We start from the raw sequence: 19,510 nt of genomic DNA on the forward strand, positions 1-19,510 counted from the left end.
CTGCCAGTCTGGCTCTACTCCGAAATACTCCGACCAGCAGACCCAGGGCACCCTGCTTCTTGAGGCAAGAAAGAGATGGAGAAGACATCTCATGCCCATCAGTCTTCACAATAATACACAAAAATAGCAAATACTTGCAGAGCGCTCATTACAAACCATTCTTCTAATACTTTATAGATACTTATTTCAACCTCACAACCACAGGTACCCACCGATGGAAAAAATCAAGACATAAAAGGCTAAGGAACTTGACCAAGGTCTTCGAACTACTAAGTGTGGGAGCCAGACAGCTGTCCTTACTCTTCACCATTATGTTACCCAGCTCCTCTGAAAGAAGGGCTATTTATGTTATTAGTAGACAAGCAGAGAGGCTGAAGGTCAGAACTATGTAGCATGTGAGGTCTGCCCCCCTTGTTTTTAGGGCTAAAGGCAGTAGAGCTTTGTGTAGAAACCTCCTCCAAGCCAGGCTGATGTACATAAGAGGTCAGCTTTTATAGCTCTTAGTTAGTTGCTGTGTGGTCATGGGCATGTTAATGTACCTCTCTGAGTATTGGCTACCCAGTGCATCTGTAACATACACTACCTAGTAGATTTGTGAGGATTAAACAGAGTTCCTGACATGCAGTCAATAGAAAGAAGCTATTATGGACCCAGCTGAAAGTTCTCAAAACAAGCATCCTATAGGGGCGCCTGGCTGGCTCGGTCAGTAGACCATGCTCTTTTTGATCTTGAGGTTGTGAGTTTGAGCCCCAAGGAGGGGTGGAGAGATAACATAAAAATAAAACGTTAACAACAACAACAACAAAAAAGCATCTGACAGTCACCAACAAACTAATCAAAATTCTATAAAAATGTAATAATGACTCAAGTCTACACTGGCCTGTAATATTTGGTTCATAGCCACAGCCCTACAAATCTTGATCAATTCCTTTACCCCAGTGTTTGGGGAGAGAGTTGAGAATTTTTCCTAAGAGTTCCCCTGGGGTAGTTATGAACCAAGACACAAGAGAAAGAAAGAGCACAAATTTAAGTTAGCAAAATGGTTTACTTAAAAACATAGTGTAAAAGTTAAAGATTTTTTTAAATGACTTTTATATTAGTCTTTGATCTAGACTTCTAGAAAGACCACCATTCCACAATTAGTAAACGACATACAGAAAATGAACAGCCTCCAGCCACCAATGGGAGAATATAAACTGGCTCGTCCCATCTCAAACTTCAGAGAAAAGCCACCTGAGGAGGCTAACTTCCCATGTGGCTGTGAGCACTGGGTTCTCACCCTCCCAACGGAGCCAGGTGACTGGCACAGGACTGGCCTACCTTCTGGGCGCATAGCTATCTCTCAGTGACCAGGAGAGCAAATTTCATCCCCAGCCTCTAGGGAGCTCACATGCAAGAATGTTAAAAAGAAAAAAAAAGTGGCGATGCCTCATGCACTGATGGCCATTTCCCAGGACTGCGTCGAACCAGGATCTGAGGTAAAACAAGTTGACAAGCCACGTGCAGACACCCCACCTCCAGGAAGGGCACAGCGATTCTCTGTCCCAGAGACATCCGTATTTTTACAACAAGCTTTTCTATTTTCCTTACGGTTTACTTCAACTATAACAGCACAATCCAAACATCTGAAATAATGAGTCACCTACTGGCTTACATCCGAAGCACCAGGTCAAACGCAGTTTAAGCCTTGTCAGTGCTTAAAAGTGACCCTAGTACAGTGAGTGGATGGATTTCTGGCACCCACAATTCGCATGCCCTTTCTCTCATGGTACCTGATGGTTCAGTAACAAGAGGCATGATCAACAGTCCTGGCTCTTCAGGAGAGCATCAGGAGAGCCCGGGGGGTCCCTTTCTTCTGAAATTGCCCCTCTTTAGTGAGGACTCCCGACAAGGAAAAGCCAGAAGAGAAACTCAAACTGATAGCATTTTCCCCTGATAAACACTCCTAGCAAAGGGTAATAAGAGAGAAAGGGGAGTTTAAATTAACAGTAATGGTATTAAATAATACCACTGAGTAATAAAGTTGAGACTTAAAAAAATTTTTTTTTAATGTTTGTTTATTTTTGACAGACAGAGTGCTGGCAGAGGAGGGGCATAGACAGAGAGGGAGACACAGAATCTGAAGCAGGCTCCAGGCTCTGAGCTGTCAGCAAAGAGCCCAACACAGGGCTCAGATCCACAAACAGTGAGATCATGACCCAAGTTGGATGCCTAACCACTGAGCCACCCAGGGGCCCCGGAGACATTGTTTATTAGTGTGAAAAGCAGGTAGCACTCTTAGTTTCCCTGCTATTATCAACTAAACTGAAGAAACAGATTACAAGAGCTATAATAAATTATAAGCAATTTCATACGACACATAAATTATCCTTTTTTCTCCTCCTTTATGATATCATTATAATGTCTACCATTAAAGCTAGGCAGATTATTACCTGAAATTGAATTGAAAAGAGGCACAGCTACAAGATTACTTCTCAAGAAAGCTACAATGAGGGAGGGTTCTCATTCCAAAAGGCTGGACTTCCAAGGAACACACGCCTGTTAAGATAAGAATTCCGCATCATCTTGTAGGAGATAAGCAACCTCTTGGAGGAAGACTTCTCAGAGAGAATAAATGAATGAGTGAATAAGTGTCAAATAAATGAGTGAGGCATGCAGGCATGAATGAATGAACGATTGCACATTTGAATAAAGTAGCTCTGGGATCGCAAGTGCCGAGAGTACTTTGCCTGAGTCTGCTAATGCCCAATTTTCCTTACACATAAGTTGGTCTTACCTCTTCTAAACTATACCGGAAATGTGATTGCGAGATGCACAGTAAGAGTGACTGGTCTTCCTTGGCCAATCCTTGTGATTCTTATCTAATCACTCCAATTCTGCTTAGGGATGAAGGTATCACGTATGTGAAAGAATTACTGAAATCATCTACTATAGCTATGTTCTGATGGGCCCAAAGTCAGGCCCCCAAAACCACGATCACTCTGCATTCAGCTAGGAACCCAGAAGGAGAAAGGGATTCTGATCAGGGAAATGCTGTCTAAAGCCCAACAAGCTACATTCTGATGTTGACAGAATACAATTTATAAATAAACATCCAGAAGACACCAATATCTCCTTTTATGATTAACTCTGACAGTTTCTTGTGCTCTTTCAAGTTTTTGCCTTCTCACAAATAAACCACAAAAGCTAAGTGACTCTAAGTTGCCCATGTTTCAAAGTTTGTAAATTCATATGAAATTTGAATTTTTAAAAAATATTTTTAAAGAATTCAATTTGTAAGGTTTGATTAAAGAAATCGCAAATATTTAACACACCAAAATGTGTCAATTTCATGAACAAATTACCAAGCCCAGTTTTCTGCCCTTGTTCCATATCAGAATCACCTGTGAAATGTGAAAAAGTTACAGATGATCCCATACCACGCCCCAGAGATCAAGTATGATTGATCCAGGACTATCCCCCACATATCAAGTATGATGATTTAAAATGGCCTCCCAGAGATTAAGTATGATGGTCCAGCACTGCTCTCCAGAGATCCGGTGGGCTGTGGTGTGATGGAGAGGCCCTGGGCAAGGAGCCAGGCAATAAACTTTCTAAGCCTGGCTTCTCACTTCCTGCATAACCACAGGTACAGCACATGTCTTCCCCGTGCTTCCTCAATTCTAACATGGAAGCACGGTACCAAATAACAATAGAGTACCTTCTAGCCTAACACATATACATTTAAAAGCTTTTCTCCCAGGGCTCCTGGGTGGCTCAGTCGGTTAAGCGTCTGACTTCAACTCAGGTCCTGATCTCACGGTTTTTAAGTTTGAATCCCGCATCAGGCTCTGTGCTGGCAGATTCTGTGTCTCCCTCTCTCTCTCTGCCTCTTCCTTGCTCATGCCCTGTCTCTGTCTCTCTCAAAATTAAACAAACATTAAAGAAAAAAAAAAACTTTTCTCCCAATCCCAGAGTTTTTTCCACTTTGGCAATTTACATCTCTTAACACCAGACACAAGAAAGGAAAGGTAGAGACAAAGGTACCGAGAGTATCTCAAGGTACATGAACAGACTGATTTAACATCGTGGAAGGATTTGTGTGCAACAGTGAGGAATTGGCAGAGTAGATTAGGAAAGACTGTGGACCGGAGGCTTGGAAAGGCACAAAACTCTAAGATCCCAAACTTTCTTTCCTTTTTCCCTTTAAGAAACAGAACAAAAAACAAGTTGGGAAGGAGAGAGAAGTGAAGTAAGGGACAGTATGTAAGTTCACGGCATTCCATGAACATCTGTCAAATGTACACTATGTGCATTACAGGAATAGGAAGATTAAAGTGAAAAGCAACAAGTTCTAGAACTTGAGGGATTACTGACGGTCTTCGGTGGCTCTCAAGCTGCATATGCATTAGTATCACTAGGTAAGCTTGTAAAAAAATGCAGATGTCTGGGTTCTACCAACTTATCCCAAACATAATAAACCAGAATTTCTAGGATGTGGAGCCTAGAAATGTTTTTGTTGCTCACCAAAATTTGACAACCACAAGCTAACAACAAAAGCCAATTTTTAGATATGCAGCTAATACACAGGCCCCTTAAGGCAACTCTGACTTGATCACAGAGAACAGATATGGCTTAAGACGCAGGTCCTTACACCGTGGGCCAAGGTGCCCGGAAGAGCCACAGGGAACTCACAGGAAGGTGGAGGGCATTCCAATTTCTTGAAGAAAACACAGGGAAGTGTTGTTCAAGTTACTCACAGATTGTGTTACATTCCTTATGATGACATCATTCATATATGTGTGAAAAGGGTTTTCTTGGTGGTGGTGGTGTGTGGTGTGTGTGTGTGTCTGTGTTTGTAATTCCTGTGATACAAGCCCACGTGTCATTTGAACATCAATGTGGACAGGACAGGAGGGTCGGTTGTCTAATGCAATTCCAACGTCTGAGAAGCCATGTAATGTCCAACAAGTAGACATGTTATTGGCAAATAATAATGTTTATTTAAGAATGAAACAAATTATAAGGTTTTAAGAGGAAAGTGTATGATTTTTACAATTTGTAGGTCTTACTTTTTTCAAATGGCAACTCAGTCGTTAGGACGTAAACACTCATTTGTTTGCGCTTAACTGCTAAATAAACAAAACTGATGGGTATTTCTTTTGAAAAAAAATTATCAAGACACTTAGAGAATCATGAAGAGAGAAAATCTGGAAACTTCTGGGTCAAGGCAACTTTACAATGCGATTTTTTTTCACCACACAACTTAATTCACTTGATCAAAACCCTGCATTCTGACAGAGAAAGCAGTCTGGAGGAGTTCCAGAATAGTGCTTTCCCCAGCATTCTCAAGTGAGAACAATGGATAATCATGAATGTCTATCCACTGACTAGCCAGTAACTTCATAAATTATTTTCTTCCATGTTCTATTTCAAACAACATTTCAAAGTAAAACAACAAATTATGTTATTTTCACAGTAAGCCTTATTACATTTGGGTAAAGGCTTCAAACATGAGACAGTCCTATGAATTTCACAAAATTGGAGCGTACAGACCCGTTGGGTAATCTAAGCATACTAATGTCTAGTTTTCCAAGCAACAAGTCACAGGAAGCACGGAGTTTACCGTAACTATCAGTATCATACTGCTCTCCAGTCCTTTTTTGGCACAGCAGTACTAATTATTTTGTTATACGACACCATTCCTTTGTCCTCCCAAGTGCTACGGATATGGTTTTATTTCTTCAATTAATGCGAATTGGGTTTTGAGAATTCTACCATGTCTAAAGATAAAAACTTCCCAAGAATGAAAAGCCAAGGTTGAACTCTCTTCCCACCAGGTAGAAGTTCTTCATTAAGAAGAGACCATATGTCTACACACACGCTCTACCTGCCAGTTCAAAGATTCAATGACTAACAAATGTCAAGGCTCACTCCCTAGCCATGAGATCCTGTCTACTGGTGACTTGGCACAGATAATGGCACAATGGTGAGCACTTCTTAACCCTCAAATTGAGATTTTGCAAATTATCCCTCAAATTACTAGCAGTTTCTGGAGTTCTCTTTAGAAAATGCCTGAAGAGGCACCTGGCTGGCTCAGTCAGTAGAGTATGTGACTATTTATATTGGGTTTGGAGCTTTGAGCCCCATGTTAAGGTACAGGGATTACTGAGAAATAAAATCTTAAGGGCTTTTTTAGTTAAGTGTCTGACTCTTGATTTTGGCTTAGGTCATGATCCCTGGGTCATGGACTCAAGCCCCACCTAAGGCTCCATGCTAAGAGCCTGCTTGGGATTCTTTCTCTCTTTCTCTCTCTCTCTCTCTCTCTCTCTCTCTCTTGCCTGGCCACCCCCTCCCCCCCTCTCTCTCTCTCCCTCTCTCTCTCTTGCCTGGCCACCCCCCCCCCCGCCTCTCTCTCTAAAAAAAAATTTTTTTTTAATAAATGTTTAAAAAATAATGCCTGAAAACAAAGAATTCTTGAAGTGGCTGTTCAGAGTCAAATCTGTGACCAAAAGAAAATTAATAATTTTTATATCCATTTATTTTTGAGAGAGAAAGAGAGACAGAACATGAGTGGGGGAAGAGCAGAGAGAGAGGAAGACGCAGAATTCAAAGTAGGCTCCAGGCTCTGAGCTGTCAGCACACAGCCTGACGCAGGACTCGAAGCCATGAGCCGTGAGATCATGACCTGAGCTGAAGTCAGATGCTAAACTGACTGAGCCACCCAAAAAATTTTATGCAACTAGGCAGATCTTAATTGTGACTTATAACAATCTTTCACTCAGATGAATAAGGAGGAAGCAATACACTCTTCAGAAAGAGAAGCTTCCTAGGGAAACACATATCAAATAATGAATGGGAACATTTTCTTGTGTGAAAATTATATTGAAAGGCTAACATTGGTAGCATTATACTTACTTAATTTCTACGTAGTTCTGAAAATTTCAAGGTGAGGTTTTTCACTTTAAGACGAGCCTTCCAAGTCAAAAATGTAGAGATATTCTTGTCAGGTGAACAGACCAGATACCAATTCTAACAAAGCCTTGTTATTTCATGCTGTTCTTTCAGCATATGGCCAAACCAAAGTTTGACATTACGAGTTAGTCAGTAAGCTCTTCAGTTTGGGGCTGGGGCTGGTAAGAAGACAAGTTAAAATTATGACCAGGGCCAAAAGATAATTTCTCTACTTTCTGCATTTCAAAAATCAAATCATAAAGCCTTCAGAGAAATAAATGACTAGTGAATGCAAGCAGACAATATACTTACCCCTCAGAGAGATGTTACTAACAAAATACTATGAAGTTGGTAACTCAAGTAGATGTTCTGGCTGAGAGAATACTTTCCACAGCAGAACATCAAGAGCAGACCACCAGGACAACACTCAAAGTTGGCCTGTGTCTGAACTCAAGTTAGCCATTTAAAGGGAAAACAAAAAGTTGACTGAAACTTGGAAAATGCTAAAAAGTAAAAGGAAATCACATTTAAATTTGCCCAACACTTGTTGAGCAGGTTTGCCATTTGCCTGACTTCCACCTAAGAGTGACCCTACAGGTCGGGAGGGCACGCACGTCGGAAAGATCAAGCAATAACAGGCAGAAAAGTCTCAGAGGAAAAGCCGTGAGACACAATGAAGCAGAACAACTCCAACCATTTGGTGTCGGGATGAAAGGCGAAAAGAGGTGTCATCGCAGATGATAAATATTTGGACCCTTGACTTCTTTGTGAGGGTAAGGTAACAGAACAAATGCCTTTTCTGGAAGGACTGATGTGGTTTGCCTTGAGATTTATGAAGCTGAGATGATTCTACCATGTTCACAAAGCCACCATTGAGAAGTGAGGTCTCAGAGCAGAAGATTCCAAGAGTGTAGACTCACAGATTGTTCCCTGACTTCCTCTGTTCAGAGTAAGTATCCACTAGCCATGCAAACTATTCTTAGGTTTGTATATGAATTGATACTAAGACTGAAGGGTCCCTGTGAGCTAGGCAGACTCCCCAACTGGGAGATGTTGGTTCTTTAAGAACAAACAGATAAGGATGAAATTTAACAAGAATATCAACCATCTCTATGTAGCAAACCTATACCACCAATCAATTCAGCAGCACTAGAAGGAAAAAAATAAAACAAAACAGAATCTTCCAACACTCACAAAGAACTCCCTGGGGCCCCGTTGGCTGCATTCTCACCAGGCCACTTGCTAACCAGCTGGGGAAAGAAGAGAGGCTGGAGGCCTAAAGAGGAGTGTGGGGTGCTACTTCTCTGACCTGTCAGTTTCCTCCCCGAAAGTCATTTTCCTCTGAGCCTCAGTTCATCCTGCAGATGTAGACTGTCTCCCCGCCGGCTAAACGCTGCTGAACAATTGTAAATGTAGCTGGACCTTAATATGAAAAAGTCAGGGAGGGGGGGAGTTTAACTTCTTAGAACCAAAAAATTAAAAACTATTTTTAAAATATATATTAATGTTGAAAACACACACACACACACACACACACACACACAGACACCCACACACATTTAGACTCTTCTCTAAAACACACTGATGAAATATGGTACCACATTTAAAGGAGGTTCCAATGAAATTTCCAGAAAAGGAAGAGAAAAAAATGATAAATCCTTCATCCCAAAATATGCACATGGCTAACAGGGATGATGATGGCAATGAAGAAGGGAAATAAAAAAAGAAAATTAAGGCCCACATGATGTTGACGCTTCTTTGATTTCTTAAAATTAGGTGGTTGTAAGGTAGAAAGATTTCTATTAATGTCACAGGAAAGTAAAAGGAGTAACATTTTCTTTTAATTTTTTTTATGTTTTTTTTAAAATTTATTTTTGAGAGACAGAGAGAGACAGCGTGAACAGGGGAGGGTCAGAGAGAGAGGGAGACACAGAATCCGAAGCAGGTTCCAGGCTGTGAGCTAGCTGTCAGCACAGAGCCCGATGCGGGGCTCGAACCCACGAACTGTGAGATGATGACCTGAGCTGAAGCTGGATGCTTAGCCAACTGAGCCACTCAGGTGCCCCAACATTTTCTTACGATACTCAAACGACTTAAAATTTTTATCCACCAGCTTCTCTAAAGGCACTTTACTCAAGCCAAGATAGGACTGAAAGGAACACATCCTTCTCCAATTCTGCTTTTATCACCCAAACAAAAAATACCAAACCAGAAAAAACTGATATGTTTGTTACAGAGATGGTTGATATTTTTAGGAGAATGAGCGCATTGCAGAAACTGACTCCAGGTGGAAGAAGACTGACCCAGAGTTCAGTCGACCCACCCAAAAACCCACTTTGGGAAACAACTTGCCAACACTACATAAACCCAGCTCAGAGGACTGCTGCGCCTCAGTCGGGGCAAATCACAGTGGCTCACACGCACTGAGTGCCAAGTATGAGCCTGGCCCGTGCCATGTAACGGCCTCACAGCACAGTAAAGCACTTTGCTCACCGCCCACACAAGGCAGGTGTTATTATGTGCACATCACAAAGCTGGAACCTGGGGCTCAGGAAAGCAACAGATTTGAACCCACGCCTGGCTAACTGCACAGGCTGTGCTCTTAACCACTACACTAATTTAGTGATTGGCCAACAACACGCAAGGTCTCACTTGTTGGTCTCTTGCCAGTGAAAAGTTTTCAAACCTCAGAGACAATTCCTTTGCCTTGCAGCCATTCCCCCCCCTTCTTAAATGTTTTTTAATTTGTTTTAGTTAGAGAGTGTGAGCAAGTGAGTGAATCTTAGAGGTAAAGCAAATCTTAAGCAAGCTGCACGCTCAGCACAGAGCCTGATGCAGGGCTCGATCCCACAACTGTGGGATCATGACCTGAGCCAAAATCAAGAATCAGACACTTAACCAACTGAGCCACCTGGGCGTCCCCCTCTTTCTTATACCATTTCTTCAGAGGACCCTTGAATCAAAGAGGAAGCAGGAACACAGGATAAGAGCAACAAAAGAAGTCATACTCTTTACCACGGATCTCTCTCTAGGGAAGTGGATCACCAGGAAGGACCCCAAGGTGGGGAGATAGGGGAGCAATCAGCTTAAAGATGTTTGCAGCCGGATTATTCATGCCAGTCTCAAACTGAAAAGAATTCAAGCACCCCAATATGGGGCTAGTGGAACACACCATGACACATAAAATGATTAAATACTAAATGAGCTATTCAAAATGAGAATGTAGTGGATGTGGCTATATGGAACGTAAAACACAGAGCCTACAATAACACTAAATATTTAAAGGGCAATAATATGTACTCACCACTGGAAACCATAAAACAGTCCCAGAGAGATGCAGTTTCAGAACTAAATCAGAGAATGATATAAATGAGAATTCAATAGGCTATCATTTGTTCTGGTGCTTCAAAGCTGCTGAAGAAACACAAACTATAGAAAGTCAACACCGAGACCAATAATAGGTTGCTATGTGATCAAAGAAACCTGTATTCATGTCGATATCACATGCACACTCTGATCAGAGCAATTAATTTTTTTAAGATTTTTTATTTTTAGTAATTTCTACACCTAAGGTGGGTGTAGAGGTGAGGTTTGAACCCATCACCCTGCGATCAAGAGCTGCACAGTCCACCAAATGAGCCAGCCAGACACACCTAATTTCTTAATTTTTGTTATTAAAATACGTGTCTGCCATAGAGCCCCTTGAAAACTGGCTTTCAAATAAATCAACAGTATCCCTGGGAGGAAAGGAGGTATGAGGTTCTATATTAGTGCTGCTCAGGAAACAGTTCCTTTAATCCTTGTTGTTTATTCTAGTCTTTGCATTTATGAACTCTCTAAATCCCTTCTATTTAAACCATAGCACTAAGTCCAGGATTACAGATGCGGTGAATTTTCTGATAGAATGTACTTAACTTTACGTGTGGGCAATGTGTTTACAACAGTTTTGTACTTGAGTAATTTGCTGAATGAACGTGAACAAAACAATGGTGTCTGAAAATTCATCTTTTAAAACGTGTTTTATCAGAAAATGTGACAGGTTTCCATTACTTCCACTAAGCAAAGGTTATCCTGCCCCTTGTAAACTTTGTACGTGTTAATGGGCTCTGAAGCGAGGTGACAGAAGCCATGACTTGGCTAAGATTTAAATTATGGTTTAAACATTATTAGGAAGAGCAGTTTAACAAAAAGTGTTTCAATTAACTGTTGATTAGCTGACAAAATCAGACATTCTACAAGACAACCAGGCAGGCAATGCAACTTCCAAACCTGGCAGGCATTCGGAGGAGAAAAGCACTGATGCGTTGCCCAGCCTCGGACCAAGAGGACACGTGTCTTTCCAGGAAATAGATGGCATCGCAGGGTCATAAGCCATTCGAGGAACTTGTTTCATGGGTCACTTCTCCATGTCATAGGCTGTCAATCCTTCCTTCTACCATCCTTCAAAATACTTGCCAGGACTTTTAGGATCTTTTACATCATCATGACCACCACCATGACCATGATACTACCGATACTGTATGCAATTCAGACAGGTCACCTTACAATACACCTTGCTTCTTCTACACAAAGCAAAAATCACAGAAAAGGCAGTGCCTTTATGCTTCTATTTTAAGGTATCAATTTTAACTGAATCATCCTTTCTGACCCACTTTCTCCTTTGATCTGTCACAAATTTACCTCAGGAATCAGGACACAACAATCTGTATATTAGTTGTTTTTGGATTGATCAGTTCCACATCTTAGAATCCCCAGAATTTAATATAATGCAAAAATTAATCATTTCTGCAGAGTACTGTCAGCAGACAATATTACATTCACAATCTGGTTTGAGGTCCTTCTAAAGTTTTCACATTTATTATTTAACCCTCAAAACCCCCATAAACAATGAAATCTCTTTGGTCAGCCACATTCGATAACACATCTAAAAAATTAACATCTCAAATATGAGCTCTGATAAATAATAACAAAATTAAGCAGGTGTCACCAACAAAAATTTTTGTCTAAAATGCAGAACTTAACTCCACCCGTATTTACCAAATGCCTACTATGCCCTACCCTAGGCTTCGTAGGAGGAACAAAACTCCACAAAATGAAAATTTTAACAACCTACGTATGGCTTTAAACATTAAAAAAACAAAAGCAAAATGTGGTCCATGAAATCCAAAAGTCTGGCGGCCACTGACTTAAAAAATTTTTATGACATCTTTCCTCTCCCTATGCCTAAGCAACCATCTGGTTTCAGATGAGCATTTCTGGAAGAGGCCACCGGGGACCAGGCTGTGAATTACTGCTCAGAGCTATTTAATGTACAAGACAGAAATGTATTAAATGGCAATGAAGTAGTAATTACGAAATGGTTCCCCAGTGGCTCAAAGAGTCAGTAATTAACTACCACTTAATACACACTAAGATTGTGAGTTATTAAATGACACTAAAGGAGCAGTTCATTAAATGGCACCTTAGTGTCCTCAAAGAGTCGTTTCCATACAACTCAGCACCAGCATGATGAGACACCGGGGAGTCCCACTGTTTGCCGGAAAACAATGTGAACCGTCATAGAGTACCAACCCCAGCCTGGAACCCCGGCACTTAGCTGGATGGATGACCAAGCACTTCAGTCTATCTCCCCTCCCAGAAGACCCTGGTACTGATCCAGCCCGCAGCCTGAGTACAGGCTGTGCCAAGATGTCAGCCCCACTGAGTCGATCACAGTCTTGTCTCTTGTATATCTTCTCACATAGGTTTCTATTTTGCTATTCTGACATGAGCAAAGGATGTTTAAAAATAAGTCTTGATTGGGGCACCTGAGTGGCTCATTGGGTTAAGTATCCAACTCTTGATTTGGGCTCAGTTAATGATCTCAGAGTTCATGCATTTGAGCCCTGCATTGGGTTCCATGCTAGCATTCCAGAGCCTGCTTGGGATCCTCTCTCTTCTCTGCCCTTCCTCTGCTCTCTCTTTCTCTCTCTCTCAAAATAAACAAACAAACTCAAAAAAATAAAAATTAGGGCACCTGGGTGCCTCAGTCGGTTGAGCATCTGGCTTTGGCTCAGGTTATGATCTCATGGTTTGTGGGTTTGAGCCCCACATTGGGCTCTGTGCTGACAGCAAGCTCAGAGCCTGGAGCCTGTCTTCAGATTCTGTGTCTCCCCCTCTCTTTGACCCTCTGCTGCTCAAGCTGTCTCTCTCTCTCTCTCAAAAATAAGCAAAACATTAAAAAAATAAAATAAAATAATAAAAAATAAAAATAAAAATAAGTCATGATCTAATTACAAATAAAGTTTGGCATATTTACTATGACAACCTCCTTTAAAATGTTTTTTTTGTGTGTGTATCCTACTTTCTTTCCTCCTCTTGGTTTCCACCTCTCATTCCCATTTTATTCTAAGTTAGCCTCTTCCCTAACCATTCCTTATAGCCAGTTAATGACCCCAGTCTTTTAAATCAAAACTGAATATGAAAAGTCTGTCTTCTCTAGAAGGCTTTACCTAGTGAGGAAACAAGACTTTGAAAAACTCTCCCAAACTACTTTAAAATCATCCTTTCAAATTCCAAATAACTTTACAAAGAAAACTAAGTTGGTGCTTTTTTCCTATGCTAAATGTGCCTACTCTTATTATTCTAACAGTCTCAAGAGACAAATCTACCTTTTGTAGATCTATGTAACACCCAGACAAAGGGAGCACATGATCAATGTTCAACATTGAATCACTCTGGCCTGTAAATGAACACACCCTACAAAAGCTTTTAAAGATGATATATGATAGCCTTATCATTAGATGAACTCACAAAAGTGTGAAAGAAAGATAAGCAATTAACCAATGAACTGGTCAAAGTTTCAGGTGACACCAGAAGACTGATGGACAGACAGATCAAGGAGATAAAGTTGAAAGAGGCAGAACAACAGGTCATTAATCACATGGATCTAAGGAAACTTTCACAGACTAAAACAAACGGAGAAAACATTCTAGAAGAAACCAGAGATGGTCACCAAAGCAGTGCTTCCACAGTAGAAATGCTAGAATACACCCTAACGATTATGCCTTCAAATAAGAACATAAGTTATTTTTAAAGATCCCGATCAAATTACAAAGTGTTAGTTGCTACTTTTATTGTCAAAAGATCTCTTTAGCAAAGTTTTAGGAGTAATATGAAAGTACAGAGTGTGACAGATTGCTCACAATGAAGACTGGAAGGGGGCAATCGTTTTTAAATGCATAACCTCCAATGTGATGATTAATTGCAATGAAAGTCGAAAGAAGACAACTGTGTAAGAACCTAGGACAGGCGGCTCCAAATGTACCACGATGACATATTGAGCATTTTCAACTGAAGCTACTTGGGAAACAGCCAGTACAAGGACACTCAGACCCTACTCTGTCCCCCTGAAAGCAGGAAATAAATCTCCCATATGAAAGGTACCCTCCCTGCACTAAGAAGTAAAAAAACACTCATCACCAGAGATAGGAATTTGAAAGCTGAGAAACCTAGAGAATCAAACTTTGTTACGTTTTTACTCATCTAGAATCTCAGCCCAAATTCCACATGGAACACTTTACTAATTAAAGCTCCCAAACACCCATTTTCTTTATTCTGTCAATTCCCCACCAATTTACTGTCTCTTTGTTTGAATGTATAAGAAGTACCTGCCTTTGGTCACTTGTTTCGGTCTCAATGTCATTATCAGGCTTCTGTGCACACATAATAAAACTTGGATTTTTTTTTCTCCTGTTAATCTGTCTCATGCAAATTTAATTCCTAGTCCAGCTAGAAGAAGCTTCTAACCTAAGGAGAATTTCTTCCTCCCATCAACAGCTTACAAGAATGATGTAGGGGGAAACAGAGACTGGATATACATTTTCGGTTTTTATCCAGTGAAGCTACAAAATTAATCATTAACCTGCCCTCAGTTAGCCATCCAAAGTCCATCTGCCAAGGAAAAAAAAAGTAGCAAAAGAGTTCGAGAAAATTAATCATTTAGAATTCATTAAAAGAACAGCATGAAGAAGTCAACAACAGATTTTCATTCATTTAGGACAATAAAAAAAATGGTTTGTACATTTCTGTAGTTTGTCAGCCTCCGTGAAAATCCGAAATAGTTACTATATTGTGACTCGGTAGGCTAGTGAATTAGACTAGTACAAGGGTGTTTAATGAAGCGTTATTCAAAACAGAAAAAATATCTTTAAGAGACTGGTCAAATAAATCACAGCACATTCATACAGTGGAATACATTTTCAATATTAAAAGGAGGGTCTAAATTTATTGACATGGTAAGACTACCACAATCGTGAGGAAAAAATACAACAATGCCCTATGACACAATTTCATGTATTTAAGGCTGTAAGTGTGCAGGTGCATATGGTCATAAAAGATAAGGGCAGGTACTTTAGAAGGTAGGTACTTGGCATGATTTGCTCTTTACTTGTACTTTGATATGTTGCTTAAGCTTTCCACAAGAAGCATTTCTTTAAGTAACAGGAAAAAAAACACAACTGAAAATGTAGCTTCTTTATGTGGGGGGTTGGGGTGGGTAGAGTCATTGACACATCTCTTTTTTAAAAAAGAATATTATTCTGGAAAGAATACCACTCACGCTTTAGTTATAGGATGAAAATTCACTGTCTGTACATCAGAAGCTCCAGAAAGAAAACAGTCTGATCCTCAGGTGGTGAAGCACCTGCCTGGGCTCCCAGGACAAGTGGATTCAACTACTTAGACTGCCCCGTCAGAGCTGGCAGAGTGACCCCCCAGGGAGGCCACTGGGCCACCTGCTCATCAGCACAGGCTCACTCTCCTGCTCTGGGACTCTGTGAGAAGAGGGTAGGACAGTAGGTCCTGGTTCAGGGTATACCAGCTGGGCCCTCTGTACTCAGCCTGTGGCCCTGAGCAGGGAACTGCTAAATCCAACTTGACCAAAGAGAGTGAGAGAAAAGAGGAGACCAGACACCTGAGGCTTGCTCCACTTCCCCACAGATGCAGCCAATAGGCCACTGGGAAAGACAGCTGGGAAGATCAGTAAGCATGCCCACCAAACAGTGGCAAGATTCCACCAAGGAGCCAACGGTCTAAACTACCAGTTAATAGGTCTAGAAAGGCCCGCAGTGGATCCAGAACTGCGGTATCAAGCTGCAGGTGGGGAGGACAGTACAAGGAGGGCAAGATCACTGTGGGCGGAGAAACAGCCTGGTCCTGGAATTCTGTCCCTTGTCAGTCTCTACACCGGGACAGGGTAACACTTGCCATGTGACCCTGGCCCATGGGGCTTCTGGGCTTCCTTCTCAATAAGTGACACACCAGTCTGAGCTGGTGATGAGCTGGGCCTCGAGCTCCAGGAAGCCATAACAGAGGCGTGGGGCAAGAGCACTGCAGGCAGGGGAAATGCACACACTGAGGGCCCTGAGTGGGGTGGGAGCTCAGTGGCTGAGGACCAGAGAGACAGGTGTCAGAGCTGGAGCTGAAGGAGCACAGGGACAGCTAGAGCTGGCGCTGGAGAATCTGGCAGGAAGGCATCTTGACAAGGAATTTGAATTTTTATCCTATTGCAACAAGAGAAGAATGGAAGATTTTTAAGTAGGATGCAAATGGAGTCAAATTTGTAGCCTAATATACATTTTTAAGTTTATTTATGTTGAGAGGGGGAGAGAGACCACGAAGGTAGGGCAGAGAGGGAGGGAAAGAATCCCAAGCATGCTCTGTGCTGTGAGCCTGAGCCCAACACGGGGCTCGATCCCACCAACCTCACTGCCACCAACCGTGAGACCGTGGCCTGAGCCAAAATCAAGAGTCAGACACCTCACCCCCTGGGTCACCCAGGTGCCCTTAATTTACTTTCTTAACAATCCTTACAGCTGCTGTGTGTGTAACGGATCATGTCCATCATCCCAATCCAGTCTCCCCACAGATGATACAGACAAGTTACTAAAACGCACACTACCACACTCTTTAAAAACTAAGAGGACAGTATAAGGTGGTCCCTTCTAGGAAACATACTTCTTTCCAAAAAAACAAAACAATTTTAATTTTGGGGTGTTTCTCCTCCAAAAGGCAGGACAGAAGAGAAGAGTACAACAGAAAAAATATGCAGCGGACTCTGGAACAACCTGGGAGTCAGAGGTGCCAGCTCCTACACAGTTAAAAATCCACATATAACTTGCGAATCCCCAAAACTTGACCACTAATAGCCTACCCTTGACCAGAAGCCTCACCGATGACATAAGCAGTCAACACATATTTCGTGTGTGATATTTATTACCTACTGTACTTTTACAATAAAGTAAGCTAGAGAAAAGAAAATGTCATTAAGGAAATCATAAGGAAAAGAGAATACATTTATAATATTGTACTGTGTTGACCTGAAAAAAAAATCCACATATTAAGTGGACCCAGCCATTCAAAACCGGGTGGTTCAAAGGTCAACTGTATTGTTTTATAGCAAAGGGCTGTGCTTTCACAAGCTGCTTTGTTACCAATTAATGCAAAGTTAGCTGTTCATTGACAATGGAGCATTTCCTACTATCTGCTTACTATTCAAACTCTGATACCTGTAAAACATTTCTTCCCAGACTAAGGAGATTTAGAAATCCCCCTGGTCTTTTGCAAAGCTTTCCCTTTAAAAAGTATAAACAGGAAAATAGCCACTAAAATGGTAAGTAGCAGAGTATGATTTGCATCTTTTAGAACTAGAACGCCATTGTATAATCACTCTTCCAAAACTCATGAAAATATAACTACGATTTATCTAGAGTCTTCCGTTAAGCCGTTAAAGTGCTTTACAAATATCATCATCATAATAACCCCATAAAGAGAGGCGAGTTTGCTATAAAAGTTCATTGGGCGTGAAAACTTGGCTCAGTTATTCAACAGCTTGATCCAAAAGTAATTATTAAAATTAATTTTTAACAGCAACAAAAATAATTTGGCCCGAAGAGTAAACTAATAAGCAGTCAACTACCTGCCCATGGAACATTTCCTCCGCACAAAGGCTGCCATTCGTTACCCAGTACCGGAATTCCTTCTACGAAACCGCTCCTGTAAATCACAACAGCCCAGGGTGATGACAGGGGCAGTCTTGAAAGCAGTGGTCTCCATCTCATAGCAGCGCTTGGTCCTACATTTACAGTGCCCTGAAGTCCGGCACCAAATGCGCTGGGAAGATGGTGATTTCCTAATGAACTGAGGCTGAGCAAAAGCACCATCCTTCACAGTGCACGTGGGATAGTCCATTAATTGCTCAAGGACATACAGACTCATCCCAGCCTCTCCTCCACGGCACACTTGGCCATGAGCACACCTGGCGATCCCGAGGGCCTCCTGGCAAATAAAACACCAAAAGGACGGGGTGGCTCCGTGGTACAAGCATTGTGCGCAAATGTGCTTACTGGTGCAAAAAATGCCAAATGCCCTAAGCTGTTTCCTAGCTTCTGGGAAGCGGAGGCCATAGGAATGAGGCCAAGTCCATGGAATGTACTACTTGGAGGCCAGACCTCCTTTGCCAGCCTTCTACCTCCATTGTGTGCTACTTCTCTCTTTAGCCATGGGCAAGCTTTCCTGATGAGAAATGAATGCAGCTGGTCTATGAGATAATTAGAGACGTAAAACATGCACTCAGTTCTCCTGATCCTTAAATTCAGGATTATCCCATGTACCCTAGAGGTGACTAGAAGTCACTAAGCAAGGAAACTTTCCCAGGTTCTTCATAGCATGGCATGGTGAAAACAGGATTCACAACCCTCCTCTGCTACCTACTAGTTGTATTATTTACACAAGTCACTTATATTAACTGAACCTCTATGTCTAAAAAATGGGTCTGTAAAATGGGTCTAATATTCCACAGGGAGGTTGTGAAGTTTAAATATGCTAGTGAATGTGCATGCCTGGCATACCACGGATGCTAATTATTACTCTCTTCTGTTGGCATGAAGTCACCCTCCTCCTATTTTCAGTGAGTTCCATCCTTTGGTGCTTGTTACTTTTTGTTTCAAGTTTTTTACTCCATTCAAAATGGACTATCCACATCTACTTCATACCAACAGAAAGGCCAGGGTGGTGATTGAAAACTGGGTTTGGATCAAGCAGAGCTGTGGTCAGAAACCCAGTCCTACTACTTCTTGGTTATATGATCTTGGGAAAGTTTGTGGAACCTGTGACTCTGTTTCACCAGGTACAAGTTGGGGACATCAACATCCCAGTTAAAGGCTTACTGGAAACGTACCTGCAGGGAGCAAACAGCTGTCCTTGTAAGAAAGCCTTACTTTGGATCCTCCCTGGGGCCTAGGACACCCTAAGCAAATGCCACTTAACAACACTTTCTTTACTTGGGCCAACACCAGATGGTGGCCCACCCTCGTTGAAGAACAGTCCTTAGAAACAATGCTTGCTCACAATGTTGATTTGGGTGCCCACAGTGAATAACCAGGGTTAGCTCTAAGTTTTAAAAGCCTTTGTGGGTAAAATATGCCTGAATGATCCTGGCCCTGAATCTGGTTTGGTCACCCTCAGTGCCCCTGGCCAGACTGGCCTGCTTTGCCTGGGCACTTGCAAGAGAATCATTTCTAGCGGGCTCCTTAGGAAG

General features: G+C 41.7%; 1 protein-coding gene across 11 annotated transcripts in view; it reads right to left on the bottom strand.

Moving 5' to 3' along the window:
* LHFPL2 (LHFPL tetraspan subfamily member 2) overlaps positions 1-19,510 on the bottom strand; it is a 165,535-nt gene that overhangs the window by 111,981 nt on the left and 34,044 nt on the right. The window contains exon 1 of one of the 11 annotated variants that reach the window (XM_029942483.1): positions 6,898-7,007. The exons of the other annotated variants lie outside the window; for them this stretch is intronic. The gene's annotated coding sequence lies outside the window, so the exon portion shown is untranslated. Of the gene's footprint in view, positions 1-6,897; positions 7,008-19,510 lie in introns of those variants that run through there. 11 annotated transcript variants of the gene reach the window in all.

This window comes from Suricata suricatta, chromosome 6 (assembly GCF_006229205.1).
Source record: "Suricata suricatta isolate VVHF042 chromosome 6, meerkat_22Aug2017_6uvM2_HiC, whole genome shotgun sequence".
Classification (NCBI taxonomy): Eukaryota; Metazoa; Chordata; class Mammalia; order Carnivora; family Herpestidae; genus Suricata; species Suricata suricatta.